The sequence below is a fragment of the Equus asinus genome, chromosome 9 (genome assembly GCF_041296235.1).
Source record: "Equus asinus isolate D_3611 breed Donkey chromosome 9, EquAss-T2T_v2, whole genome shotgun sequence".
Taxonomy (NCBI): Eukaryota; Metazoa; Chordata; class Mammalia; order Perissodactyla; family Equidae; genus Equus; species Equus asinus.
The window spans coordinates 51,907,898-51,920,789 of NC_091798.1; positions in this window are offsets into that span (position 1 = coordinate 51,907,898).

Consider the following 12,892-nt stretch of genomic DNA (forward strand, 5'->3'; position numbering starts at 1 on the left):
TTGCTTTTGTGCTTAAGGACTCAGAGTATCTTTATCCAGTCTAGGAACTGACACCTTGAGCCAAGCTTCCTTCATTGGAGTTTCTTGTCTCTCTGTTTATCCATTCCATTTGGCCTCCAGCTCCCTAAGACAACACCCATTGCACCCTTACCTCCCACCCAATTGCTGGCCTCTAAGAAATCAGGGAAGGGTCAGTGGGACCTCCACAACTATCCTTGCACTATTGCTGCTCCTCCATCACCTCCATCACCCAGGTCTCATTAATAGCCTCCTAGCCCATCTCCTTATCAACCTCTACCTGCAGACCACGTACCTTTCCTCTTGTAACAACATCCCAGAGATCCAGGGTCTTGAGGATCTCCTGAAATTGAAGTGAAGCTTATCATTATCCCACACTACCATTACTAAATGCTATTATTAAAAAAAAAAACAAGCTATGTATAACCATATTTCCTTCTAAAAAAATGAGAATTATTCTTTAGATTAACCTGAGTACATAACTATATGATAAACTCCAGTTGGTATAAGAGAAAAATTTGCATACATGTGAAGCAAGAGAGAATTTCAAATCAAACAACTGATTGACTTCTACAAGATTTCTTGGAACCGAACTCTTAAAACCATTCATTTCCTTTTGTTTTGATTCATTAAACACCAAGCAGGCCTCTGATCTTAGTTCACTTTCCCCAATGGGAGGAGTACCTGATGGGTTGACTCAAGTGTTCCAAGCTAGTTAATAGTTAGAGTTCCCAGTGTAAATTAATAACTTATCACTGGGGCCCACTGAGAGTGCCCTAGGATGATAACTGCTGTGACTCCCTTCTCTGGGAAGACAAATCCCCTGAGCCAGCCAATCATTGGAGGAGATGGAGAAGCTACCTTGCTTCTCTTCTAGGGCATCGACAACATTTAGGGATTCAAAAGCTGCCATGTCATTGGAGCCAAAGAACACTGGCAGTTGATTAAGATGACTCATCTCAAACCCATAGCTGACACTCATGTGAAAATGAAAATTGGTTGAAATTAAAAGAGAAAAAGAAAAAGATTCAAATTCCTCAAGGATAACGACTAGACTGTATTTATTTCTGCATCTCTATCATCTAGCATAATTTTTCCAAACCAGAGTAATTTATTTTCTAACTATAGGATTTTTGCCATGTTTACCATCTCCACCATGAACTTAGGTATTTTTCTTTAAATAAACATTTCATCAAATCACTTTTTTTACTTAGCTAAATTCTGTGAATTCCTACAGAATTTTATGTGCTAAGTTACATTTTTCTGTACATACGTACATATGGATATATAGCTTATACAATCATTATAATAAAGTCATCCCACATATGATCAGTGAAACACACGTATTCCACATTAAGGAAGAGTGCTTTATCTCAGTACCTGGAAAGCAGAGGGTAGAGGCAGCCAGATGAAGGGATGATCCAGTAGCCCAGCCTCACACCTCCAACACCACCCAGCGACCCCGCCCTCCTTTCCACTGAAGCTGGGACTCACCTGAGAGTCCCTCTGAGAACATTACTCCAGATAACTGCTTTGCATAATCACAATTGCTGGGAGATAAAACCTGCTTGCCATCCTGACTTTAGCAATTCTCTAATAAAAAATAGTGCTCAAGTTTTTCAAAGTTTTTGCCAAGTGCTTTATGTGACAGTGACACTCTTGACCCATCAACAGTGGTCTGAGGCTATTCAGAAGATTTTCAGGAGCAGTGATGTATTTCACTGGACAGTATAGCCTGTGCCCGAAGAATGTGTTTTTAAGACAGTCGGCCTGGGTTAGAAACATTAGCAAGTGACCGTGCCCTGAGATTTTTCTCCATCAGATCTGGAAGCCCAGCAGTGAACAGACACGGAACACGTTGGTCTGAAACTGGATAGCTTTAGTTTTACGTGTTTGTTTATGTGGATTAAAAAAACTAAAGGAGGTTTTATTTCTTGCAAACCCTGCTCTTAATTCTATCCATCCGCATACGTGACACTGATACTAGGTAGATTGGGAAGGACAGGGTAGAGGTGACAGTCAATACTCATCAAGTTATCACTGCTGCTGTCTCATGCCTGTCAGGTCCACCAATGCCATTTTTATGCAAAGGACGTGTTATTTGAAGGATTATTCCCATTTCACCAAGAGACTATCAATTTGTCAGTCTCGTGATGATGTTGGTTGACTGATAATGCCACAAAAGAACGTTAACAATCTTTTTTATACTTTAATACTTGATCAAAGTTGTTTTGTAACCAAACATTTTCAAAAAGGCCAATTCTCTCTCTTCAAGAATCCAAACATTTGCTTTAAATGGGAATTCTCAAGCTGCAAGTGAGCAGTAAAAGGTAGAATTGAGCTAGAAATGAACGTGACAAGGTGCAATATTCAGTGTGTATATCAGATTTAATTTTGCATAAGAAATGAATTTCTTCAGCTTATTTTTTAATTAGCTTAAGCAAGTGCATTCGGGAGCCAATAACACATACTTACGGGAACTGAATTACGGAAAGGGTTCCGAGCCCGGGCTCTAAATCACAGGCCTTGAGCTGATCTCGTAATTAACACCGAGCTGAAGCACTGCATCAGATGCCGCAGAAACACCTTCGCCAAAGAGAGGATGGGGAGCGCGCCGATCGTTATTCCCAGGCAGCAGCATCTCAGGGACCACAAAGCCTTGCTGAACGTTAAGAAGTCAGTTACATCAACGTGCTAAGCAGTTAATGTCCTGTCAGGCACATCTGTGTTTACTGCCATCAGATACTCCCAGCTGTTCACATTGCCTCTGTTTGATGGTCATTCTGGGACCAGCCTGATGTTGAGAAGCGTGTTATTAGAGAAGTAAATTCCTTCCTGAAGATTGATCAAGAAGTGATGTCAGCTCTGCGATGCTGGAGTTGGTTCATAAAGTTGAGGACATAGACATGTACTGGCAATTACAGAAGGTGAATTTATTTAGGACTCTTGATCAAGGCTTTTAGAGGTCTGTTATTGCTTTGGTTTAAATTATGCTTTAAAATCATTCTTGTAGTCAGGTTCTTTTAGGGCGGCTCAGATAGATGTAAGCAATTCCTTTCCTGTGGGGCCTGAAAGCAGGCAGGTGCATTGCTACTATACAGATAAGGAAAAAGAGCCATTGAGATGCCAAAAGCAACCTCTTAATCAACCAGCTGGTTACTGAGGCCAGGTGCTGTGGATTTAAAAGAGAAACAGTAACGTATTTGTGCGGAGGATCTGCAGTTTGCCTCTCCCAAATCCACTCTTAGCCCTTCTCGACCCTCTTCTCAGCTCAGGGAGCCCCTCGGGACTCCTGAGCCCTCTGGCTTCCCCTTGGGCTCAGCCCATGGAAGCCCCTGGCAGGAGGGACGGGGAAGGTAAGAGCATTCTCTTCCTCTCTCTGGCCTGCCTGCCTCCACCTGGCTCCTGTGAAAGGTCACAGAGCAGAAGCTCCAGGCCTCTCCAGCTTTCTTCGAGCCTAGGGTGCTAACAGCCGCTCTGTTACTGTCCCGGGGCATTGTACCATCCCTGTGGTCTCCTTATACCCTGCCCACACCTTTTTCCTCTATTAAACCCTCCTTGAACTGTCCTAGTTTGTGTGCCATCTCAGTAGGAGCCTGAGGGACATAATATCCCTGTCCAAAATGACCTTTCGGGCTCTCTGGTAGAGAAAACGAACACTACACACCAAGAGAACAGACCAAGACTGGGTTATTTTGCAAGTGAGTAGCACACCCAAACCCACACAGATCTTGATACTTCACCAGGGGACGAGGTCATGAGTCTATGTCACTTTCTTCTAATTCCCTCTCTCTGCCTAGTATACTTCTAAGACAGAGGAAAAGGGTAAAACCTGCTTTTGTCACTGCTGCTGTCTCATGCCTGTCAGGTCCACCAATGCCATTTTTATGCAAAGGACGTGTTATTTGAAGGATTATTCCCATTTCACCAAGAGACTATCAATTTGTCAGTCTCGTGATGATGTTGGTTGACTGATAATGCCACAAAAGAACGTTAACAATCTTTTTTATACTTTAATACTTGATCAAAGTTGTTTTGTAACCAAACATTTTCAAAAAGGCCAATTCTCTCTCTTCAAGAATCCAAACATTTGCTTTAAATGGGAATTCTCAAGCTGCAAGTGAGCAGTAAAAGGTAGAATTGAGCTAGAAATGAACGTGACAAGGTGCAATATTGCAAGGTGCAAGGTGCAACGTGACAAGTCAGCATCACTCTCAAGAGTTGGACATGGTCTTACACAAACTCTTACCATCAATCCCAGGGGCTTTACATCCCGTCTCCATTCTTCTCTCTGTGCTTTCAACCTTGCCCCAGCCAGCCTAACAAGAAGACTTTGGCAAGTCCTCCAGACAAGAGATGCAATCTGATATGACCCAAAATGTTCTGGTCCGTGCAGAAACTATGCACCCATTTTGCAGTTAAACTCTGAAATATTCAAGCCTAGACTCTCTTACTACTGCTTAAAACCGTGCCATTTTGCTGCACTCAAACATGGGTTAGAAGAATTGGTTAAAGAACCAGCATAAATGCAAAAAATGCCACACAAAGCGAGAGCGTCCAACCACTTTCCTACCTACTTAGCTATTTTCTACTCACGCAATTATATCTGGTGGCCAATTAACAAGGGATAGAATTTGGTTTCGATCGTTAACCAGAGGGAAACTTAAAGATGAGCATGAAGAGGGGAGTGCTTAGTGGCTGTTGCTGTTGCTGCCTTGATAAAAGTTTCATTGCTCCAGGATGCAGGACTTGTATCTTTCCTGGAGTGACCCAGCAAAGCCAAATGGCTCCGAATCCTCAGGAAGCCCCCACTGGGTTTAAAGAAGGACTTCTAGCTGCTCTGCACTGCCTTTATTGTTGGTTATGGACCACCTCCGAGGTACTGCTCAAGGTCTCCACAGGTACAGCAATTTCTTTTTTGGCATCTTTATTGTCAGACAACCTGCCTTCTGGGTATGTTGTTATCACTGTAGTCAATTGATGTTTCTGACATTGTTCTTGGCAAGCTCGATTTTCCAGGGCACTGCTTGGGAAGAAAGCATGAAAAACCTGGCACTGTTTTATGCACTTTTCCTTCTTGTGTGTTATATTTCACAAGAAGAGAGGTGGGAAAATTATACTTTTAAAAAACACGGCACCACTGAATAAAGAAAAGGAGTGACATCAATCTATAAAAAATCTGTCATAGCCAGACTTTCCCACAAGAGAGTCCTGAGGTGTATGCATTTTAGCAGACAGTTTGAAATTGTTTAGTTCACTTCTCTTTTAAGCATGTGTAACAGATTCGCCAAATTTAACTCATACTAAAACATAGAGGTGCAAAGAGTGAATACTGTATTTTATCATAAACTAATCTGAGCTTCCTACCCTGTCACTATTCAGTTCCTCCACTCCCCCACCCCCTGCCAACTCCCCATCTCCCACCTAACGTTCAGCAGAACAGACTTGTTAATCTCCAATCCTGTTTAAAGTGGAATCCATCTGATAATTTAAACAGCCCGATTATAGTGTTTAGTCTTTTGAGTCGTCATGTTTTCCTCTAAGGTACTCCCATCCCCTATTTCTTTCCTTGCAATGTTGTCTGTGCGTATTGGTTGAAAGAGGAGGCTTCCAAGACTTGCCAGACACAGAGAAGAGTTAGGGCCCTTCTATCCAAACTTTCTGCCTCTTGTCCATCTGTGTGCTGCTTGCTCTGAGGGTGTTCACAGCTAAATTCTGTGGCTGGGGTAACTTGTGATCTTGACTCAGTTCAGCCAGGGCCCATTAGCACTTTCTGGTGCTTTTGACCTCATTTGAGTTTGTGCTCTTTCTACAGACTTCTGTGAGATGTGGTTCTGACTTCCATTTGGCTCCATCTTTGTTATCCCCTTAGCTGCCCATGCCAGAGAGCCACTTTACCTCACATCAGCAATTCTTCTAGCCTCTTCTTTAGTGAGACTCTGCCTCTCCATGTTCTGTCTATAGCACTTATGAACCAGGGGATGCTTGAGAAAGCTAAATATCAGAGCTTCCCTCTGCGTGGACAGGTTGATGTTATCTATCCTTTATTGGGACAAGAAAGGCTCTCCTCAGAGTCACAAATGCAGAGAAGGGCAAGAAATGATACCCTCAAAAGTCCTTTCAACATGTTTAACATGCCTCCTCTTCTCCAAGAGGAAAACACTCAGAGAGGAAAACTCAAGAGACATATCTATGGCCACATAATTCTCCTTTCTACTTCCCTGTGTCTCCTCACACAAATTTCTGACATTATTGGAGCCTAGCAGGGGTTAAGAAGAAAGACATAAGTAAGCATTTTAAATAAGGGATCTCCTCCATCTGATGCCAGGGAATTTGTGTGAGGAGACACAGGGAAGTAGAAAGGAAGGTTATATGGCCATATATATGTATTAGTCAGGTAAGGTAATGCTAACTGTTGTACAACAGCTCCAAACCTTGGTCACACAATACAGTACAGATTTATTCTCAATCTCACCATAGTCCAATGTAGATCACTGGGTGTGTTGGAGATCCAGATGCCCTAAGGCCTGGAGTTATTCAGGGCCCTGGGATCCTTCCACCTTCTGACTCTATCATCTTTTAGGATATCTGAGTTCTCCACTGGGTCCTTCGCATTTGGCTCTGCAGCTGAGGAAAGAGAGAGAGCTTGGGGAAGTGTACAGGTTTGGGGGCCAGGCCGAGAAATGGTAAACATCACTCCATCCTCACTCTATTAGCCACTTAACTGCAAGAGAGACTGGGAAACACCATCTTCCTGGGTGTCCAGGAGCAATATGAGACAGGTGTGATGAACATATGGCAGTGTCTCTGTCACAATCTAGTGATATGGTCTATTAACTGAGCCCACCAAGATTGATAGTTGATATTGTAATGGCAGGATAAGGAGTGGGAGGAAGACCTTAAAGGAATTTTAAATATCTGCTTTCAAGCTATGAGCTTCAATTTCAGAAGCTGAATATCTTTCACTTCAGACTCCTTTTTTAAAAAAATACTAATATCCCCTGGGAATATAGGTGTCTACCATGAGCTAGAATGGAGGACTGGTATGCAGGCGGGGGGGGGGGGGGGCGGGAAATGTTTTTTTAATAATTTACAAATTACCCCATTACGATATCATTTGAACAGCTTTAATGGCCCTTCCCCAACACAAATATGAGTATGAGAATGAACTAGAGCATAGACAAGGGTCGTTGAGAAAAGATAAACACCCTGGTCTAGAGACCATTTAGTGAAGGGTTTTGAAGATCAATCCTGGTCTACGGACAAGGCTGGCTTCACAGGCATGCGACCCATGCAATTGCACAGAGCCTTGCCCTCACAAGGGCCTCATGCTTGGTTCTGCTGTTGCAATCTTAAAGTTTTTAATTTTTTTAACATGGGGCCCTGCATTTCCATTTTGCATTGCGTCCCACAAGCTATGTAGCCAGTCCTGCCCACATGTGATCATGCCCAAGGTGATGAGGTAGATCTAGATGCTAAGTGCCTTCAAACCACACTTTGAGATGTGTCAGATTTAGTGGAGTTTCCTCAGAGGTCTCTGCAAGATGGAGATGGCGGGAATCAAGCAGATGCTCCACTGCCCATGTTTGTTCATTGTATGCATCAGGTTTATGCATGATATTTTATTTGGGGAATGAAGTCAACGCTAAAACTAAGTTGAAAATCATTGGAATATAAAATTCCTCTTTGCTTTGCTACTATAACAAAAAGTGAGGTGAAAATAGATCTAAGACTTGGTTTCAGAGCATCTGGCTTTATTTCCTAATTCTGTCGCTTCTTAACTTTGGGACCTTACACAAGACGTAACTTCTCTGTCAGTTTATTTATCTGTTAAATTCAAATAATAACTTGTTATGATTATAGTTTTAATTGTATAAAATGATATATATGTGGATTCTTTAAAAATAATAAACTCTCATATAGATAAAAGGCATTACAACAGTACATACATATATTTTAAATGTTTATTTTTAAATATATTTCTTTTAAAAATGTACAGCGAATTACAAAACTGATAACTATAAGGTGGGAAAAAAGGAAACAGTAGTGCATATTTGATTCCACACTTCTTGGCTATTTGCTGATTATAGACCTTACATGACAGATATTATTAATAGTATTGTATTGTCAACACAGTAGAAATATTAAAATTAAATGAGCAAGATATCAGTCAAATGTGGTTTTCCAGAGTGCTTAATTAAATGGCATTTAGTTCTTAAAATGTTGAGAAACGTCACTTCTGTTCCCCAAGACTCCAGAGTATGCAAACAGAATTAGAATCCTGAAACCCTTCATCAGATATTTCTAAAAAATAGCTACTGCGGAAAAGACTGTCAGCCAGTACACTCCTAATTAATTCTAGAGCTTCTGTACCCCATCTTCTAACTTGGTGACAAAAGGAAGACAGATCCCATTGGCCTCTCTTCCTTGGTTTTGGCCCTTCAGCTGTAAGAACACAGTAAAGTGAAAGCCCTATAGAAGGGAAAAAGACTTTCCCCCTAGAGCAGAGCTTCCCTTTTTCTTTCCAATAGAGCCCCTCTCAGTTCTTCAAGACCATCCCATTTCAGAAGGCTTTTCCCAGATAGGAGATGGCTTTAAATCTCTCATCAGTAGCTTGGGAGAGAAGAGGGTGGGACAAATTAAATGAAGGAATTTGAATGAAAAAAGGAAGATATTCCAAAGGGAAAATAAATTCTAAAGGAAACCAATCTCAAGAGTGTCCTTCCCATTGATGCACATATCAGAGGTCCCCTGTTTGGGGGTGGAATGAGTTGCAGATAGGAAAGACAAAGCCTTGAGTTCTCCATACAAGTCAGAGTTTACAGTCAACGTACGTATGTAAATTTCTGATTAATTTTGAAATGTTCTTCTTCTGCTTTTCTCTTGTATGGTGGCTCTAGGGTGTCGACAAAAGTAATCCATAACCAATCTATAAATGAAAATTTGAGTGAGTTTATTCTGAGCTTAAATCTTAGGATTATAACCCAGGAGAGTCTTTCCACAAAGGAACAGAGAACTCCAAAGAAGTGGGGGTACACAGGGTGGTTATATACCCTCAAAGAGTATGTTTCACATATAATTGAAATGTCCCTTTTACAATAGTCACGAGGCTGCTCTGTCAGCACAGCGATTGATGGAAATGGCAGATAGGTCTGCTGTCTCAGTGAACACCGTGCGGTGGCAGGTGTGTTGCCTCGGGCTGGGCAGTCAAAGATGAGCACCGCAATCGGTTCCCAGCCTAAAGAAAGATGCTTAATCTTTAAGGAGATGCCAACGTTGGGAGGGGGAGAGAAGTTGCACCTTTATCTCAAGGGCCTTTTGCTCTTGCCATAGGGAATCTCTAAAGCAGATATACAATGCATGCTCAAGGCCTCGGTCAGGCCCTTTTGGAAAGACAAGGTCAGGCCGAATTAGGTTTACACAAAATGGCTTCCTCATATACTCCAATATATCCTATTACTTGCCATTTTTATTTGTCAAGGGCATGCAAGTGGTAGACCTGGGGTGTCGTATGACTTATAAGAAATTGCTATGCTGACTTAATAATAAAGTATTGCCAGAAGGGTAATTGGTAGGAAAATTAAAATAATAACAATCTAACATTTTTGAGCATGTATTATTACATATTAGACTAAGAACTGTCCCATTAATTATCTTCACCTTCACATCAATCTATTGATTTAGGTATTATTATAATAATTATTATTTTCCAAATTTCCCAGTGAGAAAATAGAAGCTCAGAAAGGTTAAATGGCTTGTCCAAAGCTGCACAGTTGGTGCACAAAAAGGGTCAGGACTTAGGCCCAAGATTCCTGGGAGTCCAAGTCTCTGCCCTTAGCCCTCTCTTTACTGCGACCTTCTGTGCATAAAATTAGCATGTGTACAGGAACCATAAAAAGATAAGAAGACCACTAGACTTGGTAATCCCCACTTTAAATTTATATCTAGGACTCCAAAAGGGCAAATGTACTTTGGCAATTTTCTGGTGAATCTGATCTGTGACTAGAATAAATTAATCAGTTCTACCTGAAGGGTTGCTGATGACTAAGTTTTCACTTCCTTTGCACAGTGTCTCAAAGCTGTTAGTCGGAGAAAGCATTATTCCTGGTGGAGAGGGAGTCATTTTCCTAATTCTTCTCTGAGTTTATATGCTGGCCCTGAAAATTCAGAGAGGGCCTCTTGGCTCACAGCTACTATTTTCCCAATAAAACCTATTCATGCCATCACAAGAGGGTGTGTAGCTCAAGTATTCAATATAAGTTATATTTAATCACACTATATTTGCATTCTTATTAGCATTTGAGAGTTTCTCAAAGAGTTAATAAAAAAATCTATTACTTTTACCTTTTGGTGTCCTTGATTCAAGTATGAAAAGATAGCTCTAAACAATTATGGCCCTCAGAGTGTAAATAAGCATTTTAAGACAGAAATGCTACTTCTCCACCAGAATCTCTAGCATATAAAGCCCATCAAATTTTCTCTTTTTCCCCTCCCCCAAAAGCCCCAATACATAGTTCTATTTCCTAGTTGTAGGTCATTCTAGTTATATGTGGGATGCTGCCACAGGATGGTTTGATGAGCGGTGTAGGTCCGTGCCTGGGATCTGAACTGGCAAATCCCGGGCTGTCGAAGCAGAGCACACGAACTTAGCCACTTGGCCACCACGCCAGCCCCAAAGGCCATCAAACTCTCAAATGAAAGTTCCCTACTGGCCTCTAAGTTAAGGTCCATGAAGTCAGAGAGGGTGGCAGGCTGGTTCGCTACTGTACGCTCCTGGCCTGGCACAGGGCACGGCATGTGGCAGACCATCACCAAAGAGTTTCGGAAGGATAAACACAGAGCTATAACTCTTCCTTGTTGTCTTCGTAGCCCTTTCCTCATATTCTGGGACTGGCACTGTGGGCTCATGTGGAAAAAATTACCAATAGGAACTGGTTTCAGTTTACAAAATCTGCTCACAAGGCCATTTTTATAAATTGAAATTTCAGTTTATCGAATCACTCCATCAGCCAATATCCTCGATCAGTGATGACAGTCAAGGCGTTGTGCCAGGTTACACATGGATCTTACCTGAAGGGAGGTTACAATCTCCTCTCTGAAGTTTTGTTGTTATTTTTGGACTCCTTCCGGATTTTGACCTACTCCTAACAGCCACCTGCCTTAATAGGCTGGCTGTCTAAACACACTAATTTCATAGAAGGAAGTTTTAGCAAATTTGGGATTGGTAGGATGTTACCAAGGATAATAATTAGATTTTAATTTGTCAAGCTACTTTGTGTCCATAATTTTTCTTCCTAAATGTTTTATTTCAGTTTCTTCTAAACTCCAAAGTTGATTGAATTTCTTCGACTTCATCACTGTCGTGCAGAAACTTCAAGACGCCCAATACTCCCTGTCGAACAGCTCCTGAGAGGTAGGGAGCATACATAACAGGGAAAAGAAGGAGGTCACAGAGTATATATGTATTTTTTCTCTTCAGCTCCTCTTATAAGCCTGTTCTGATTTCTTTTAGGCCTTGGGCCTATTTTCAAGGCTGCTTTCAGCTTTATGTAATTCTAATGGTTCCTCCTTCACTTGAACTCCACATTACACATTGTTAATGCCAAATAAATGTTTCCACCATTCTTGTCACCGTGGCTTTCTTACTGGGATTGCATGCATTAGTAAGTCCAATGGCAGAATCTCATTTCTTTGAATAGCTTCACAATTTCGTGCACCTACCATAAAAACAAGCAAATTGACACCCTGCCAGGAGTAGCCAGAGGAGATCTTAGAAGAGAGTTCATAATGACAATGTTGCCATATTGCATGCCTGTAAATAATTCATTAAGTCAACCACCCTTTTGTTTTAAGCAAACACAAGCAGCTGCCTTTTTAAATTGGATTCAGACAAGAGTTTTCAGAAAAACATTATTGTAATATGACACTTAAAAAGAATAACATATTTGCTTTATTGATTTTTGCAGTAGTAATACATGGTGATTACTTCTGCTATCCATTTTGTCTCACTCATGGGCTTTGTCCTTCACTCTTATTATTTTATACTTGTGTGAATATGTGTGAAATTTCATTGTTAACAGCAAGAGTGTGGAAAGGTAATGACATCAATTCATAATCAATCAAGTAAACCCAGGTGATTTTCCCGGTCAGTGCTCACTCGCGGCAGGTCTGTGACCTTAGCACCACAAGCAGAACTCTGCTGACTTCTTGATTCACAAGCATATATGTAACTGTATCATTAAGGGAAATGGAACAATTTCCAAAAGAGAAGCATCTCTATCACATTTAACGGGTTGATGAGTTATTGTCTTATATATTGTAGATATAAGAGTCAAATAAAGTCTGGGGCCAAAAATCATGTTTATATTTTCTAAAAGGTAAGATTTGTCTGTGCTGACAGGACAATTTACTTCTTGAATTATGTACTTATTTATTAATGTCCCGTGTTGTTCCAGGAAATACTTTTTCTGATTCACTCCTTGAAATGGTTATTTTTTAGATCTGTGTCCAATAAACTGACTGATATTGATTATTACAGAAGTTCACAATCTTAGCTGTACATTAGAATCACATGTGGGAGCTTTTATAAAATACATATGCCCTGCTCGTGTTGGATTTAATTGGTTTGAATGGGCCCCAGGCAATAGATTCTGTAAAAGCTCCCCAGATATTTCTTATGTGCAGCCATGTTGAGAACAATTGCAATTGTCTATTGACTAGATATTCTCATTTATTTGGGGGTGGTGCTCATAACAGGGACATTTTGAGCATATCTGAACCTTATTATTAGCAGACAATGCATTATAATTATTATCATCATAAAGATATGTACAGAATTATAAGATGCTAAAACTGGAAGCAAATTTGGAGATAA